General features: G+C 52.9%; 1 non-coding gene across 1 annotated transcript in view; it reads right to left on the bottom strand.

The window, feature by feature from the left end:
• Positions 1 to 870, bottom strand: part of LOC126093597 (small subunit ribosomal RNA) — a 1,909-nt gene extending 1,039 nt beyond the window's left edge. Inside the window, exon 1 of the ribosomal RNA XR_007521727.1 lies at positions 1 to 870. This exon is cut by the window's left edge and continues 1,039 nt beyond it. This is a non-coding gene — a ribosomal RNA (small subunit ribosomal RNA).
• Positions 871 to 5,000: the final 4,130 nt, after the last annotated feature.

Here is a 5,000-nt window from a genome sequence, read left to right as displayed (position 1 = left end):
TGCTTTAAGCACTCTAATTTGTTCAAAGTAAACGTGCCGGCCCACCCAGACACTCAATAAAGAGCACCTTGGTAGGATTTCAACGGGGTCCGCCTCGGGACGCACGAACACGCACGAGGCGGTCGCACGCCTTCGGCTCGCCCCACCGGCAGGACGTCCCACGATACATGCCAGTTAAACACCGACGGGCGGTGAACCAACAGCGTGGGACACAAATCCAACTACGAGCTTTTTAACCGCAACAACTTTAATATACGCTATTGGAGCTGGAATTACCGCGGCTGCTGGCACCAGACTTGCCCTCCAATAGATACTCGTTAAAGGATTTAAAGTGTACTCATTCCGATTACGGGGCCTCGGATGAGTCCCGTATCGTTATTTTTCGTCACTACCTCCCCGTGCCGGGAGTGGGTAATTTGCGCGCCTGCTGCCTTCCTTGGATGTGGTAGCCGTTTCTCAGGCTCCCTCTCCGGAATCGAACCCTGATTCCCCGTTACCCGTTACAACCATGGTAGGCGCAGAACCTACCATCGACAGTTGATAAGGCAGACATTTGAAAGATGCGTCGCCGGTACGAGGACCGTGCGATCAGCCCAAAGTTATTCAGAGTCACCAAGGCAAACGGACCGGACGAGCCGACCGATTGGTTTTGATCTAATAAAAGCGTCCCTTCCATCTCTGGTCGGGACTCTGTTTGCATGTATTAGCTCTAGAATTACCACAGTTATCCAAGTAACGTGGGTACGATCTAAGGAACCATAACTGATTTAATGAGCCATTCGCGGTTTCACCTTAATGCGGCTTGTACTGAGACATGCAAGGCTTAATCTTTGAGACAAGCATATGACTACTGGCAGGATCAACCAGGGAGCTGCGTCAACTAGAGCTGAGCAGCCGGCCGCCCGGGAGTGTGTCCCAGGGGCCCGCGCGAACACGCAAGCGTCCGCTCAATTATTCTGCAAACAGGAGGAGGCTGAGCTCCCCTGCACAATACACCTCGAAACCCTCTCAGGTCCCGGCGGCGCGCAGCGCCGTCCTAAGTACTTGGTCGGGTTCGAGAGAGGCGCAATCGCCCGGAGTTAGGCGAGTAGACGCTTTAGGTGCGACCACCCGTGCTCCCAACTGAGCTTGCCGCTGCCGACAGAGGCCCGGGAGCGTGCTGTCGTGGCATTGCCGGCGGGAGACAACACGCGCCACCTACGGTGACCGGCAGCTCCAACGCCAGCGCCACAGAAGGGCAAAGGCCCCACGTGGGTGCCGAAGCGAACTCTCCCAGCACAGCGCACGTGCCAACACGTCTGCACAACTGCGATACAAACCACCAGCGAGAACCGCTGGGGCGACCGAGCAGCAGACGGCGTCGCGGCGCCGAGTGCCGGGCGGCGGCGCATCCTCAACGCACACAGTCCTCAGTCGGACCAGCACACTGCAGATGTCCACCGCGCTTCGCACCGGGCCCGCGAGGACCCACTTTGGCCGCCCGGCGCCGCGCGCAGGGTGCCCCGGCGCGCAGCTGCGCCGCCTGCCGCGTCCGTCGGCCGGCGCGCCTGCCACTGGGCGCCCCCACCAGCCGGCTGTAGCGCGTGCGCCCACGCACCGCGCGGCCAGCACGCCGGGCGGCCCCCCCTCACCGGCCGGGGACGGTCCCACCCAGCCACCGCCGCGTATCGCTTCACACACAGATTTGCCCTTACTGATTTACCTCCAGCAACAACAACCGCACCACAATGGGTTTACCAGTTGTTCATTTGCGTAACGTCACCAGCAAACGTAGACGTCCATCCCAGTTTGCAAATGCAACGATTATTGCATACCTGTCTGTTAGGTGTCACGACACACTACGTCTGCCCACATACACGCAACAAAATGTGCACGACTAGAGAACACGTGGGAGGTGGCCCCCTACGTATGCGATGTCCATTACGAGACCGACTGTCAACCAGCATCTGTACCATGTCGCAGATGTGGAACGCGGTGCACCATGCTATCACACTGTGTGAGAAGAGACGACTACGTTTGAATACACGCGCCACTACATCAACAGACGGCTCATGCTGATCGCCATCCAGGGCGTCCGTTAATCCCACACGTCTCTATGGCGTACCACACTGCAATGTAGCTGTTATGGGGAGACGGCACGTGGCTGAGTGCACAACATTTGGACCGTATGGTTCGCTGTTGTTGGGCGCAGTCGTTGTACGGTCACACATGTGCCACAGCGTATCATGCAGTACATACGGACCTATGTGCAGTACAATGTGAGGGTTAAGCTTACGACATCAGCGGACAGTGGACACAGGCCGTACCACGACGTAGACTGAGCGCTTCGACATGCGAATGCCAGTGAACAGCTGCGAAGGGCATTGAACACGCAAGCACCTGAACGACCAGCGTGCGAAGGCAGGGGGGAGGGTGGGGGCGATGTACATCCTGCAGTCGTCCACATTACAGTGTACAGCGGGAGCATGTAAAAAGTAAGCAACACTTGCGAAGTGTTGAACATGAAACGATACACAAGAGGGTGGGCGGTGCGAGTAGCGAACTATATTCAGAGGGTTGTGGTTAGACAACACTGGATTAATGTAACGTGTCATATGCCAATTACAGAGCAGGTTAAGGCACAACTTGGGTTAGGTTAAGGCACAACGTGGGTTAGGTTAAGGCACAACTTGGGTTAGGTTAAGGCACAACGTGGGTTAGGTTAAGGCACAACGTGGGTTAGGTTAAGGCACAACGTGGGTTAGGTTAAGGCACAACGTGGGTTAGGTTAAGGCACAACGTGGGTTAGGTTAAGGCACAACGTGGGTTAGGTTAAGGCACAACGTGGGTTAGGTTAAGGCACAACGTGGGTTAGGTTAAGGCACAACGTGGGTTAGGTTAAGGCACAACGTGGGTTAGGTTAAGGCACAACGTGGGTTAGGTTAAGGCACAACGTGGGTTAGGTTAAGGCACAACGTGGGTTAGGTTAAGGCACAACGTGGGTTAGGTTAAGGCACAACTTGGGTTAGGTTAAGGCACAACTTGGGTTAGGTTAAGGCACAACTTGGGTTAGGTTAAGGCACAACTTGGGTTAGGTTAAGGCACAACTTGGGTTAGGTTAAGGCACAACTTGGGTTAGGTTAAGGCACAACTTGGGTTAGGTTAAGGCACAACTTGGGTTAGGTTAAGGCACAACTTGGGTTAGGTTAAGGCACAACGTGGGTTAGGTTAAGGCACAACGTGGGTTAGGTTAAGGCACAACGTGGGTTAGGTTAAGGCACAACGTGGGTTAGGTTAAGGCACAACGTGGGTTAGGTTAAGGCACAACGTGGGTTAGGTTAAGGCACAACGTGGGTTAGGTTAAGGCACAACGTGGGTTAGGTTAAGGCACAACGTGGGTTAGGTTAAGGCACAACGTGGGTTAGGTTAAGGCACAACGTGGGTTAGGTTAAGGCACAACGTGGGTTAGGTTAAGGCACAACGTGGGTTAGGTTAAGGCACAACGTGGGTTAGGTTAAGGCACAACGTGGGTTAGGTTAAGGCACAACGTGGGTTAGGTTAAGGCACAACGTGGGTTAGGTTAAGGCACAACTTGGGTTAGGTTAAGGCACAACGTGGGTTAGGTTAAGGCACAACTTGGGTTAGGTTAAGGCACAACTTGGGTTAGGTTAAGGCACAACTTGGGTTAGGTTAAGGCACAACTTGGGTTAGGTTAAGGCACAACTTGGGTTAGGTTAAGGCACAACTTGGGTTAGGTTAAGGCACAACTTGGGTTAGGTTAAGGCACAACTTGGGTTAGGTTAAGGCACAACTTGGGTTAGGTTAAGGCACAACGTGGGTTAGGTTAAGGCACAACGTGGGTTAGGTTAAGGCACAACGTGGGTTAGGTTAAGGCACAACGTGGGTTAGGTTAAGGCACAACGTGGGTTAGGTTAAGGCACAACGTGGGTTAGGTTAAGGCACAACGTGGGTTAGGTTAAGGCACAACGTGGGTTAGGTTAAGGCACAACGTGGGTTAGGTTAAGGCACAACGTGGGTTAGGTTAAGGCACAACGTGGGTTAGGTTAAGGCACAACGTGGGTTAGGTTAAGGCACAACGTGGGTTAGGTTAAGGCACAACGTGGGTTAGGTTAAGGTAGAAATTGCGTTACATTGCGGTACAAATTGCGTTACATTGCGGTACAAATTGCGTTACATTGCGGTACAAATTGCGTTACATTGCGGTACAAATTGCGTTACATTGCGGTACAAATTGCGTTACATTGCGGTACAAATTGCGTTACATTGCGGTACAAATTGCGTTACATTGCGGTACAAATTGCGTTACATTGCGGTACAAATTGCGTTACATTGCGGTACAAATTGCGTTACATTGCGGTACAAATTGCGTTACATTGCGGTACAGATTGCGTTACATTGCGGTACACATTGCGTTACACATTGCGGTACACATTGCGTTACACATTGCGGTACACATTGCGTTACACATTGCGGTACACATTGCGGTACACATTGCGTTACACATTGCGTTACACATTGCGGTACACATTGCGGTACATTGCGGTACACATTGCGGTACATTGCGGTACACATTGCGTTACATTGCGGTACACATTGCGTTACATTGCGGTACACATTGCGTTACATTGCGGTACAAATTGCGTTACGAATTTGGTTAAGTTAAGGTGCAAAATGGGTTAGGTTAAGGTGCGAAATGGGTTGGATTACAGTACACAACGTGGTAAGAGAGTGTGTTGGGGGGGGGGGGGCCGAGGTTCGTTGGTAGTGATCATTGTAAGTGAATGTCTGAGGCAGCTTCAGTATGTCACAGCAGTTATGTCTCGTCAGGATGCGCTTTTCGCTCGTGACTGGAGGCGCGCCGCGTCTGTGGTTGCGGCAAGGGAGCGGCAGACCTGTGTGATTCATTCCTGCCATTGTTTCTGTGCCGTAACAGGAGGCAGTGTGGTGGTGTTGGGTGCACCCCTGTGTAGGACATGTGTGGGTGTTGGTGGCTTATCTGA

The sequence above is a fragment of the Schistocerca cancellata genome, chromosome 7 (genome assembly GCF_023864275.1).
Source record: "Schistocerca cancellata isolate TAMUIC-IGC-003103 chromosome 7, iqSchCanc2.1, whole genome shotgun sequence".
NCBI lineage: Eukaryota > Metazoa > Arthropoda > Insecta > Orthoptera > Acrididae > Schistocerca > Schistocerca cancellata.
The sequence above is the reverse complement of the archived record's forward strand: the minus strand, read 5'-3'. Positions and strand labels throughout refer to the sequence as shown.